Below are 13,942 nucleotides of genomic sequence, written 5' to 3'. Positions count from 1 at the left end.
GTTGGTTTGGTGAGAAGGGAGGTTAAGGTGTGTGTGCGTGTGTGTTCTCCAGCAGATGGAGGGAGGGTCCTGGCCACACACACACATACACGCACAAATACACCCTGAAGGAGAGCAGCTAGGCACACAGTACAGTGCCTGATGAATGATCTCAGGACATTTTTTTAGAGACACACTGTGAATACTAAATATGTAGCAGATGAGTTTTCAAGAGAGGCTCCTGGTCTCCCAGCCGGCTCCAGACCCCCTTGGAAGAGTTTTGAGGACCAAGAAAAAGGCCACTCCTCCTCCCCAAGCAATGGGTAGCCTCAGTGAGAACCCAGAGGGACTGAGAAGCTGGACAGTGGATCTGGGAGGGCTGTGTTGAGGCAGGAAAGAGAAATGGTGAAGTTTAAGAGCCTATGGTAATGACAAATACGTGGTGACTTTGACTGTCTGTGGCACCTTGGAGAGACAGACAACATCTGGTTTCAGGAGTTCTAAGGTGAAAGTTGAGCCCTTCTAGATTTCTGATTCCCCACCCCAGTGTTCCTGGATTCTGGACGGGAGGCTATTGGCAAAAAAGGGGACCCATTCCAGTTGGAATTTTCCCCTCACTTCCAGTTCTATTGAAGCACTTGAGTGAAGCCTCAGAAGAGGTTAGAGGGCTGCTGAGGGGCAATTGTGGGGCCAGAGGATGTTCTCCTAAGCTCTGTGGGATTTCCAGAATACAGAAGAGAGCTCCAAGTGCAGGGCTTTGTGGTTCTCCACAGCTGGGATCAGCAGTGGAGTAGCTGACTAGCAGATTTGGCCATCCATCCACTGAGCATACTTTTTGCTTCCTTCCTGCGCTTCTACCTTGAAAAAAAAAAAAGGATGGAAATTCCCTGCATCTGGATGCTGGTAGCCCAAGCTGGGAACGCAAGCTGATAGAATCATTGAAATCCGTGAAAGTGTTGCAGGGAGAAAAATGCATAGCATTCCTTTCCTGGCAAACATGCAAACAGACCCATGTGCAAGAAGATGCTCTAAGGAACAAGACAAACACAGGGACACACATAGAGTCATATGTGAGGCCACAGACACACTGAGTGTGCAAGCATGCACATGTGTGTGCGTGTGCACATACGTGCACACACACACACAAAGTCTAACAAGGGAAGTAACTCAGACCTGATTTCTAATTCTTCCCAAGAAGAAAAGTGAAGAAAATCAGGGTAGAGTTGGCCTCGTGTCTCCAGGGACTGGAAGGCAAGCTAGGAACTAGCTGTCCAGTGTGAATAATGGTATTTGCAGCCAGAGGGTTCCTGGCTTGTTTTCCCGAGGGACAGTATCTCAAGATGGGATCCCCTCTTGGGTCCCTGATCCTCACCCAATTCAGTCTTTATTATTAATAGCCCAGATACCCACAAGTTGGTTTGTATCAATTCTTACAAAAAACCCTCATGGGTTAATAACTAAAGCAAGTCTATTGTATGATTCTGATTAGCCCACTTCTGCTGTTTGCTGAGCTCCCTCAAAGCATATGCTCAGTCTCTAGTCAATCTGCTGCATGGTAAACAAAAGAAAAATAAAATTGTGTGGGGAGGGACTGTGTCCCTTTACAAAGGCAGGTGTGAAGGCTCCTGAGTGACCAGCTAGACACTGTCTGGTTTAAGACAGTGATTAAGTGTGGGACTTTTGGAATCTGCTTCTCACTAGTTGTATGAGCTTAGGTAGGTTACTTAACCTCTCTAAACCTCACCCAAAGAGTGAAGATGTTGGCAGGACCTATCTCATGGAGATTTTCAGAGTGTTCAATGAGAAAATGGATGCAAAAGCTCTCAGCAAACAGTAGTTGTCCTTTTAAAAACCAACATGCCTCCTAAATAATCTACTAAAAAGACCCCCATTTTGTTCTTTTTGTGTATTTTTGGTACTGGGGATTAAACCCAGGGGTACTCTACCACTGAGCTGCATCCCCAGTCCTTTTTATTTTTTAATTTTGAAACAGTATCTCACTAGGTTGCCCAGGTTGGCCTCAAATTTGTGATCCTCCTGCCTCAGCAGCCTGATTTGCTGGGATTACAGGTGTGTGTACCACTGCTTCTGGCTCCCAATTTGTTCTTATTCTGCCTAATTCCTGCCTGAAGGGACATTTTCATTGTTTACATTGTTTCTAGTGCTTGGTCAAAGTGAATGCTTCAGCCTGCTTGCATACTGGCCAGTTTCACTCCTATGGGAAAGACTCCCTACCCAGAGAACCATGTAACTAGGGTGTCTTTGATATTCTTGTTTGACAAACTGTACACTTCTTATGCTGAACAGAAATGAAGGTGGAAGGGAAGCAAGAGGTGGGCATAGAGAGCCTGGTGAAGATTCTTCAATATTTTTTTTAGTTGTAGATGGACACAATACCTGTATTTTCTTTCTTTATTTTTATGCTGTGCTGAGGATTGAACATGTGCTAGGCAAGTGCTCTACCACTGAGCCACAACCTCAGCCCTCTTCAGCATTCTTAACCCTGTGCCCAAATGCAGCAAAATAAACACTGGTGTGTAAAACTAGGACCCTTGATCCAGTCGCAGTGGATTTGGTAAGGAGGGGCAAGAGTTCAGTCTCTTCAAATTGCATGGCAATTGGACACCGAATGAAGAGGATTCAGCCAGGAGTCTATTTCGTATTGAAATTGGTACACTGAGATGAAATTAACAAGTGGCATTATTTCTCTCCCCTGCTCACTGAGAGGGATGGAGGCAGCCCAACTTCACTGGCACCTTGGTTTGTAATCAGCACTTAATAATCAAGCAACCAACTTGCCATTAACTGAGAATAGGATAGATGGAGAGTCTCTTGGCCTCCAGTAATAATAGTAATACTGACTACCATTTGTCAACCCATCACTCACTGTGAGCTGGGCACTCTTCTAAGGTTCTTAGGAAAGGGAGGATGGTTCTTCATCTCAGGGGATAGTCATCTCAGAGGAATTAATTAATTCCTTTCTCTTGATAGGACACCTATCTATCCTTGAGAACTTTCCATGTGTTAACTCATTTCATGATCACCACAACCTTCTTACCAAATAACATCATTATCTTTAATTTTATAGAGGAAGAAGCCAAGACTCATGTAGTAATAAATGGTGGAACCTGGATTCTAGCCACATGATGACAATTAAGAATAATAATTACTATTAGTTCTAACTTTTATTGAGCACTTATTACAGGCCAGGTGCTGTGTCAGCATTTTACATGCATTATCACATTTAACCCTTACAGTAAACCCAAGAGAGTAGATATTATCATTATCTTTATGGTAAAGGAAGCTGAAGGTTCAGAGAGGCTCAGTAATTTCTACAAGATCACACAGCTAGTAGGGCCTAATTCAGGAGTTGAACCCATGCCTATTTGACTAGACAGTGATAATGTCTGCAAAAACTCTTGGGACTCCAAGCCTTCAACTGAGATTATACTGGAGAGACAGGCTGCTAGTCTTTTCAATGGAGAGACATTACTAAGCTGCCCACCTCTGCTTGAAACTACCCACCTACCCATTAGCACCCAGGAAAAGATAAATGAAGGTAGAGCAAGGTGTCACTTGGTGAGGAGTAGGAAGTGACACTGTCTAAGGCAGCACAGAAACTGTTAGGTTGATTAGGCAGGCCCTGGAATGGTGGAAGAAAGGATAATGTAATCAGAAAGATCAAGGAGGAAACTTGCATTATAATTTTTCAGCCCCCAACCCTTTGTTTTCCATCTTGCCTTTCAGCAAGACACTCATCCACCCTAAAGCATCTGGGGCCAATGAAGGCCCCAGTGTTGAAGACAGGGTGTGTGAAGGAAAAAGGAGAGGAAGCTCTTAAGCTACTGGGGAAACTGGGTACTAGTGGAAGGCTGGGGGAGAGAGAATGCCAGAGGGGAAAAAATGGGGATAGGAAGGACAAATTTCAAAACATTTGTCCTTAGGAGGAGGGAGGTCAAAAGGCTGGGCAATTATGCTAAGAGGACTTTTTAGTGGCCCCTTGTTTACTAGCTGAGCCTGCTTACCACTGGGTAAGTACTGAAGGCTGGCAAACACTGAAGGCCAGAGATGGCATGACTCTTACCTGATGAACTGCAAACGCCAGCAAGCCACTTCATGGACCTCAGCTGACTGCAGGGACCCTCTCACCTCAAAGGCAGCTGCTCCCTAGCTTCTCTGTCATGTTTTCTTTAATTAATTTTTAAAATTTATATATGACAGCAGAATGCATTACAATTCTTATTACACATATAGAGCCCAGTTTTTCATATCTCTGATTGTATACAAAGTATATTCACACTAATTCATGTCTTCATAAATGTACTTTGGATAATAATAATCATCACATTCCACCATCATTTTTAACCCCTGCCCCCTCCCTTCCTCTCCCACCCCTCTCCCCTATCTCTGTCATCTTTGCTCCACACTACAACTTGCTGGAAGAGTGCCCAGTCATGGAAGAAGGATCCTTTTGTCAGAACTGGGTTTCACCCACTGTGGTACCCCAGTGACCAGAAGTAGATCATGTTGTCCTCTCTAAGGCTTGGTATCAGGGGAACACTCTTTTTACATGGATGTAATGTCTTCAATGTCAATGTCTCAATGTCTTCTGAGAGACTGGCTGTTTCAATCTCTTAGTACTCTCTGCTTCTGCCCATTTCACTTCCCTAATAAGTGCTCAGTTGACAAGATTTCCTTCCAGGACACATAGAAACACCCTCTCTTTCTTCTGAGATCCTTTCTGAGAGTCCTTCCCTAGATGGCTACTCAGACTTTGGGTGTTTTCCAAATGCAATATCTGCCTGTCCATCAAAATTTATCCATTCCCAGTCTTAGTCTTAAATAATTTGATAAACTAATTCATACTCAAATAAACACAGATGGCAATTGGCAGTATTTCTCGACCTTTCAGACAAACAGGAAAACTCAGAATCCTTAACCATAAACTAAAATGAGACTCTGGAGGTAAAGGCCAAAGTGTGGTCCAAAGCATGAAATTTCTTTGACGTCTCACACTTTGTTTTGAAAACACATATGACTTTCCACATTCTGCTTGATAGTATACTGGCATATGATTTACCATGAAAGTACTGCAAGTTTCTAAAATCTTTGCATACATTGAAGATCCAAAAACATGTACTGTTTATCTGTAACTCTTTAAACCCATAGGAGGTCTGGGGGCTCCCCTTTGAGAAGTGCTGAATGAATGCAAAATCTTGGAACCTGCTTGCCTTTAGACTCACCGTCTCTTTGAAGACAGTGGAGAACACAAAGAATGGCTTGAGTTTGGAGCATTGGGGTGTGTGGGCATGGTGGGGGAGCCTGTCTTGTTTTCAGGCTCCATTTCCCCCACAAGACTCACAGCAGAGCTAGCCACAGCCTTAGGTCCCAGAGGGTGTGGGCAACCACGCATTTGGTGTGATGCCAGTCTTCCCCTTACTCAAATTCACCTGCCCTCCAGCTGTATAAGCCAGAAATTCTCCTCTGGGTTAAGGCCTAGTCTCCAGAAGGTCCTGGTAAATTGCACATGTTATCTGGAATGGACAGCACATTAAGTAATTAGTGCCCATTAATGCACTCGCCTGAATAAATCTATCAGATTGCCTGTCACCTCTCAGAGGGCAGAGCTGTGAGGGAATGAGACACTGACCAGGGATGTTTTCTTGGGGTGTGGTGGGGCGGGGGAGGAGGAGCTCTAGTGCAGCATTTCCAGGCTACCTACCTTAACTCAGCTGCATCAAAATCCCTTGATAGCTGTGAAAAGGCTGATTCCTAGGCCTCACCCTGAAGCTCAGGACTTCATTGCACAAGTCCCTTGGGCCTGGGTATTGGCTGCATCAAAGTACAGCATAAGCAGGCCTGAAGAGAGGAAGGCTGCTGCTCTGGAGGGTTGGGGGCTAGGACTAAGAGGACCTGGTGGGGGTAGAGCCCATCAGCCTTGGCCCAAGCCTGGAGCTTCCTTTATCCTTTCCTGCTCTTCTTCATCCTCTTTTTTCTTCTTCTTTTTGGTCTCTCCCTAGAGAGAACTTCCAAGCTGCTGCCTCCTCCTCACCCACCTCCCTGATGCAGAGGGAGCCCCACAGAGAGGCCAGTGGCTCAGGAAGGCCTTGGAGTGGAAGCTGAATTGACAGGCTCTGGGGAATTGCCCATTGCTTCCTTGTATGTCTTCTTTCTCTCCCCGCCTGCTGGCATCTTAGGCATGTTTGCCCTCCTGGAGTTAGGAAGCAAAACACCAATTTAAATTGATGCTGATGGAGCCTGTCAGATGCCAAGTGCTTGCTGCCATTGCCACCAGCACAGCTATTCCCTATGAGGGAGCCCTGGTGTATGTTTGGGGCAGTGTTGCCAGGAAATGGGCTCCTCACCCTTCCTTATTTCTGTCTGAGTAGGGCTGGGTTAGGGGGAAATTTAGAGAGGGGAAATTGGATGGACAGGAAGCATTTGCAGGCTGGAGAGCAGAGGACTGGGTGCCTCCAATAGACTCTCCATCCTGGGTAGGCCACTGTTGTCATAAACACTTTAACCTCTGGGCCTAAGGTCCCACCCAGGGAAAACATGAAGGAAAATTCAGTGTGTCTTCCCATGCTTTTCACAGTGATTCAGACCTAAAGAATGATGTAATCTGGAGCTGTTACAGAAATAGATGTATAGCTGGGTGCACTTGTGCATACCTGTAATCCCAATGGCTCCGGAGGCTGAGGCAGGAGGGATCATAACTTCAAAGCCAACCTCAGCAATTTAGCAAGGCCCTAAGCAAGTCAGTGAGGCCCTGATCTCCAAATAAAAAATTTTTAAAAAGGGCTGGGGATGTTGCTCAATGGTTAAGTGCCCAAGGGTTCAATCCTTGGTACCTTAACCCCCCCCAAAAAAAGATGTATAGCCTTCAAAAGATCCTAGGGGAGAAAGTATTTAAATCATCTAAAAGCCACAGGGCATCCCTACCAATCTGATAAATTCTTTGATTTTGATGGGTCAATGAGTTAACCTCCCAACAGTTTGCATTTTGTCCAAAGCTAAACTTTCAAGATATTTCTACAGAACTGTGATTAATAGTGGAGTTGCAGACAGCTGAGGAGTTTGAGGGCCTTTCCTGGTCTCCCTGGATAGTCTCTTTCATGGATATAATATTTTATAGTTTAATTGAATCTTCACAATAACATAGTGAGATAGGAGGGCAACTATAATCCTCATTTTTTTTAAAAAAAATTTTAGTTGTAGTTGGACACAATATCTTTTATTTTATTTGTTTATTTTTATGTGGTGCTGAGAATCAAACACAGGGCCTCATGTGTGCGAGGCAAGTGCTCTATCACTGAGCCACAACCCCAGCCCCTAAAATCCCCATTTTATAGATGAGAGAGTTGAGGTTCAGATTGGCTAAGTGACTGTCGAAGTTCACACAGGTAAGAAGCAACTGATTCCTACTACTACTTTTCATGCCTACTCCACCTGAGCAGAGTTCAGAGCTCAGGGAATCAGGCCTGGAGGGATGATGTCAGCCTCTCCCTTTCACTGTTTTTGTCTGTCACTGATTTCTCTTTCCTTCACTTTGTCTTTTCTGGACCTCATTTTCTGTTTCTCTGATTGCTATTCACTAGACATGGAAGAAACAAAAATCCACTTCAAAAGGAAAAGTGGTTGTTGGTTTATATGTCTTGGTGGGCTAAAACAATAACCCGTAGAAAGGCCTGGCTACAACATTCTCACCACTGAACTGTCAGTAACTTGCTGTGTTTGACCTGGAATCAATTGATTAACCTTTCTGCCTGCAAGTTCTCATCATTTCAACCGTGTGCAGCCTCACCAGACTCATGGCAGGATTGGCGTGAGGGAAGGAGGGGGAGAGCAGAGCGGGTAGGAAATGGGGATGGTTAATGAATAAAAAGAGCGGAAAAGCACTTTGCAACCATTCCTAAGTGATGCATCGATATTTAATGGCATTTGTTGCCTCCAAAGCCATGGCTCAGAAATGGGAAGCATTCGTTAAGACGCTGCAGGCAGGGCCCTGGTAATCCAAGAAGCCTCCTATTTGGGGGGAAAGCCTAATTATAGCTTCTTTTTCTCCTTATCTCGTTCTCTTGTTCATTAAGACCAAAGGACATTTGCTCAGGAAATCAGATCTTGGTTTCAGAAGATTTCATCTGCTCCCACAAATTGAATTTCCCACCTGGAGTCAAATTCTCTATTTATAACAGAGATATCATCTGCCCAGAAATCTGTCCTTGGTACCAGCCTAAGCTTGCTGAGATGTGCTTCGAATGATGACCAGCTCTGTGGGCTAGTAGGCCTGAGCAAACTGAGGCTGTGGTCTTGGGGTGTGGAGCTCACACTGTGTCTTTCTTTCAGAGAGACTGTTGGACTCCAGCTGGCTTTGTCCATGGAGCCTGAGCCCCTGTTGGCACTTGAGCACATTTTCAGTGACTACAACTGCAGAATGATTCTTAAGGGCTATAGTCTTAAGGCCTGGTATCCCTACCTCCACCTCCAGTCCATGAAAGCCTAAAGAGAGAGATCTTTCCAAAGCATACTGGTATCATGACACTTTCCTGCTCAAAAGCCTACAGTGGCTCCCCACTACCCACCTGCAGCATAAAATCCAAACTTTTCTGCTAGTGTCCATTTCCTACTACTCCCTTCTGAGAACTGCATATTCCCACCATACAGGTCTGGCTCCCTATTCTTCCTTGCCCATATCCCGCCTCCTGAATTTTAGTTTTGTTCTTTTCCTGGTTCTTTTCTTTCTGATTTTTCTGCCCAGCCCCGTAGTATCCCTTCCCTTAGGCTCCAGCCCCACCACCTGTGAAGATCCCTTTCTCCTAGGAATACTCACTACTTCTCACTGCACCAGTCCTTTGGCACATATCAGAAAGCGAGTGCCTTGTTGCAGCATTTTTATTCTTGGCTTGGATAATAATTTTTCTTTTTGTGGGCACAGCCCTGTCTCTCTACCTTTGTGGGCACAGGCCAAGCCTTAGGATTCTTTTGATCTTTCAGAGTGGCTCAATGCTGGGTCTATGGGGGTATGCTCAGTAGATGGAGATGACCAGGCCCAGGAGACCTTCCCCTTTCTTCCAGAGATTCCTGCAGTTCTGCAGTGCCTAATGGATGCTTTGTTTTTAGCCTCCAGAGCCTCTTCCTTCCCCTCCCCTTTTCTTGTCCTTCACTGGAAGCTTCTAGTACTATTCAGTAGCTTCTTCCTTTTATTAATCATTTTGATGGTTCTTCCTTGGACCCTCTTCAGTTTCTCTAAAATTAATCAATCCAGAGGCAGTCAAGAAAAAAACTAAGAGGTTGGAGAAAAAGTTTGTCTTTCACACAACCCACTTACCTCCAGTTGCTTGATGTCTGCGATTGAGCCAGACAGTCATCATTTTCACTTCCTGTTCTCTGAGTTTAAACGTCACTTTAAAAAAGTATGTAAATGTCCTTTTTATAATTTGCAAGAAGTCTTGATTGCCCACAATGACACGAGTACTTAACCCTGAGTGGTTAGAAGCTGAGACAAAGTAGGGGTTGTAAGAGTCTGAAATGCAGTTTCTGGGGCTCAAGGAGGGTTGATGGGAACCTGTCCTTAGGGAAGGAACACTTGTTATCTCTTGTGTTCTGGGAGTATCACTTTTAGTTATCTGTCTACTCATAGGCCTTGTTGGCCTATCAAATTACTCACTGTGGCCTGGAAAAATCCCTTTAATCAGATGATGGGGGTGGACTAGCTAGTGCATCCTTCTTTAGATCTGCATCCTATGAAAAGCACTGAGCAGATATTGGACTTTCCTTCATGTTTTTTTTTTCTTTTTTCCCAGAGGGATTTCAGGAACAGAGTAGTTAAGTAAAGGGTCTGTGACCATCAGTTGGTTGGGAAACAAAGAGCCTTTACCAGGGGATAGGTACTGTGTCATGTAGGCTACATCAATGATCTCATTAAATTCGCAAAGCAAGTCTACAAGACAAATGCTTTTCTCCTCAAATATAGATGAGAAACTGAGACATAGCGAAATGAAATAACGTGCCTAAGATCACCAGCCAGTAAGTGGCAGAGTTGGGATTCAATCCCGGGTCTGCCTGATGCCAAAGCCCATGAATTTTACCACCACTCTATTCTGTCCCAACAAATAAAAACAACCTTTGTGGAGCAAACACATAAACAAGGGCCATCCTTTGACTACTTTCTCCATACTCTCAAGGTATGCTTCTGTTATGGTTTAGATATTAAGTGTTGCCCAAAAGCTCATGTGTGAGACAATGCAAGAACATTCAGAGGAGAAATGATTGAGTTATGAGAGCCTCAACCCAATCAGTGAATTCCTCTCCTGATGGGATTAACTGAGTGGTAACTGAAGGTGGATACAGTGTGGCTGAAGGAGGTGGGCATTGGGGGCATGATTTTGGAGTGTATATTTTGTTTCTGGAGAGGAGTCTCTCCCTCTCTAATTCATGATCATCACGTGAGCCACTTCCCTTGGCCACATTCTTCTGTCATGATGTTCTGCCTCAACTGGAACTATGAGGACTGAAGCTGGCTATCTGTGGACTGAGACCTCTGAAACTGTGAGCCCCAAATAAACTTTTCCTCCTTAAAATTGTTCTTTCCAGGTCTTTTAGTCACAGCAGCAAAAAAAGCTGACTAAAACTGCTTTTAAGCTACTACCTGTGATTTATTTTGTCATCATAGTCTTAACTAAAATATCCCCCACACCCCACCCAAATCTCCTTACTTCTCTAATATAGAAGCACTACAGTGAAGGACAGCATAGGCTCCAGAGCCAGACTGCCCAAGTTCAAATCCAAGCTTGGACACTTGATAGTTTTATGACTCTGGGCAAGTTACTTAATCTGTCTGTGCCTCAGTTTCCACATCTATAAAATAGAGCCAATAATACTTACACCACAAAATTGCTAGAGGAATTAAATGATGCAATGGGTTTGTCATTCTTAGGCACAGTGTTTTTGTACCTAGAAAGCTCTCAGCAAAATCAAGGACTTCCCCCCACATACAGTCCCTTCCTTTTCAACCCTGCTGGTGTGCTGCCCTCTTCTAAACATCAGCCTTCCCATCCAAACTTCATGCTGAGTCACAGTCCCTCCCTCAGTTGTTGAACCTTAAAAATGAATACTATTGTCATCAAAATTAAAAACTTCTGTGCATAAAAGAGGACTAGTAACAGAATGAAAAGGAAGACCATAGACTAGAAGAAAAAGAATTGCAATTAATTTCTCTGTTAAAGGGATTTATATCCAGAATATATATAAAGAAACTTCTACAACTCAATAACAGCAAACAAACAAACAAAAACAAAAACAACTCAATTTAAAATGGGCAAATAAACCAGGCACAGTGGTGCAAGCTTATAATCTCAGCAACTTGGAAAGCTGAGGCAGGAGGATTGCAAGTTGGAGGCCAGCCTGGATGACTTAGTGAGACCCTGTCTCAAAATAGAAAGGGCTGTGGATGTAGCTCAGTGGTAGAGCACCCCTGGGTTCCATCCCTAGTACTGGAAAAAAAAAAACATAAATGGTTCAAATAGACAATTTACCAAAGAAGATATACATATGGTTAAGGAGCCCATGAAAAGATGCCCTGCATCACTAATCACTAGGAAAATGCAAATCAAAACCACAGCAAGATACCACTTGGCACCTATTAGGGTTGCTACTATTTTTTTTAATCCAAGAAATAACAAGTGTTGGCTGGGGTGTGAAGAACCTGGAACCCTAGTATAGGAATGATACAGATGCTACGGAAAACAGTATGGCCATTCCTCAAAAATTTGAATATAAAATTTTCTTATGATGCAGTGATTCAGTTTCTGGGTATACACCCTAAAGAACAAAAAACAGGGCCTTGAATAGGCATTTGTATGCCCACAGTTATAGCAGCATTATTTACAATATTATTCACATAATAATAATTTAAAAAAAGACAGGAACAATCAACATGTCCATTGACAGATGCATGGGTAGACAAAATGTGGTACAACGATGTAATGGAATATCATTCAGCCTCAAAAAAGAAGGAAATTCTGACACACTAAAATAAGAATGAACCTTGAGGACATAATGCTAAGCAAAATAGGCCAATCAGAAAAGGACAAATATTGTACAATGCCACTTATATGAAGTTCTAGAATAAATTCACAAAGCAGAATGACGGCAACCAGGGACTGGGAGGGTGGGTACAGAATGGTGTTTAAAGGGTACAGAATTTCAGTTTTGCAAGATGAAAAGAGTTTTGGAGGTGGATAGTGGTGACAGTTGCAGAACTATGTGAATGTATTTAATGCCACTGAACTGTAATCCTAAAAGTGTTTGAAGTAGTCGGTTTTGTGTTATGTATATTTTGTTACATTTTTAAAAAAAATCAATCCTATAAATTCCTTGACCCTATGATACTCTTAGGCAATGGGTGTACAATGGTGAATAGGACAGAACAAGGCTCCCCTCTCATGGATGTTACATTTTAGAGGGGAGGGAGAGACAAGATCTATTGAACAAATGAATGGATAAAGTATTTTAACATAGCAAAAAGTGCAATGAAAAAATAACAGTGATGGGCAGAGTTAATTTAGATTAAATAGTCAAGAAATACTCCTCTGAGGCTGGGCATGGTGGCACATGACTATAATCCTATGGCTGGGGAGGCTGAGACAGGGGGATCACAAGTTTGAGGCCGGGTTCAGCAATTTAGTGAGACCCTCAGAAACTTAATGAGACCCTGTCTCAAAATAAAAAATACAAAGGTCTGGGGATGTAGCTCAGTGGTAAAGCACCCCTGGGTTCAATTCCTAGTACTGAAAAAAGAAAAAAAAAACAGATATCTTTTGCTGAGGAAGTGACATTGTGACATTAATTGAAATTCTGAATGAGAAAAGGAGCCAATCAGTAAGGATCTGAAGGAAGGACATTCTGGGTAGAAGAGAAAGCTAGTGCAAAGGTCGTGAGGCTTGATGTAGCACAGTACAAACTAAGAACCTAAAGAAGGCCAGTAAATATGGTGATTAATTTGGAGACACAGGCAGAGGCCAGATCCTGGTTAGCTGTGGTGATGGGTTGGATTCTACTCTAAATCCTTAGAAAGCCATTAAACTGTTTTAAGCAGAGAAGGGTATAATCTGAATAACTTCTTTAAGTACATTATTGTGATCTGCTTGGAGGATGAATTCAGGTGAGAGCTAATGCTGGCTTGGGCTAAGGTGGCAACAGTGGAGATAGAAGTGAGTATGTTTGGGAGTTTGGCAGGTCTTATTGATGGATTGCATGTAAGATGTGAACATTACAAAAAAGATGACACTTTGGTTTTTCCTGAGTAACTGGATGATTGGTAGCACCATTTAATAAAGATGAGGGAATGTGTGGGAAGAGTGATTTGGGAATAGAAATCAACTTTTATTTTGTCCATGTTAAATCTGAGATACTTATGAGACATCCAAGAGGAGATGTCAAGTAGACAGATCATCATAACCATCATCATCATGGTCATCATCATAATCACCTAACACTTATTGATGCTTACTATGTACCAAATACTGTCCCAAAAGCCTTATATACTAAACGGTCAATTTTCACAACCTAGTGAGGTCAGATATTATTATTATTAACCCACTTTATAGAAGAGGAAACTGAGGGAGAAAGGCTAAACAACTCACTCAAGGTAACCTACTAAGTGATAGAGCCAGGATTCAATCTCAGGCAGTTCCACTCCAGACCCTGTGTCAGTATGTCATAAGACTGAAGCTCAAAGAGGAGGTGAGGGTACTCTGGAGCCACCATATGACTCAGCTATCCAATTCCTGGATATTTATCCAAAAGAACTAAAATCAGTGTACTATAGTGATTTGGCCACCTCAATGCTTATAGCAGCACAACAACTCACAATAGCCAAATCATGGAGTTAACCCATATGCCTGTCAATAGATGAATGTATCAAGACAATATGGTATACACACACAATGGGGTTTTACTCAGC

This window comes from Marmota flaviventris, chromosome X (genome assembly GCF_047511675.1).
Source record: "Marmota flaviventris isolate mMarFla1 chromosome X, mMarFla1.hap1, whole genome shotgun sequence".
NCBI classification, from domain to species: Eukaryota; Metazoa; Chordata; class Mammalia; order Rodentia; family Sciuridae; genus Marmota; species Marmota flaviventris.
Note: the sequence above shows the minus strand (reverse complement) of the source record.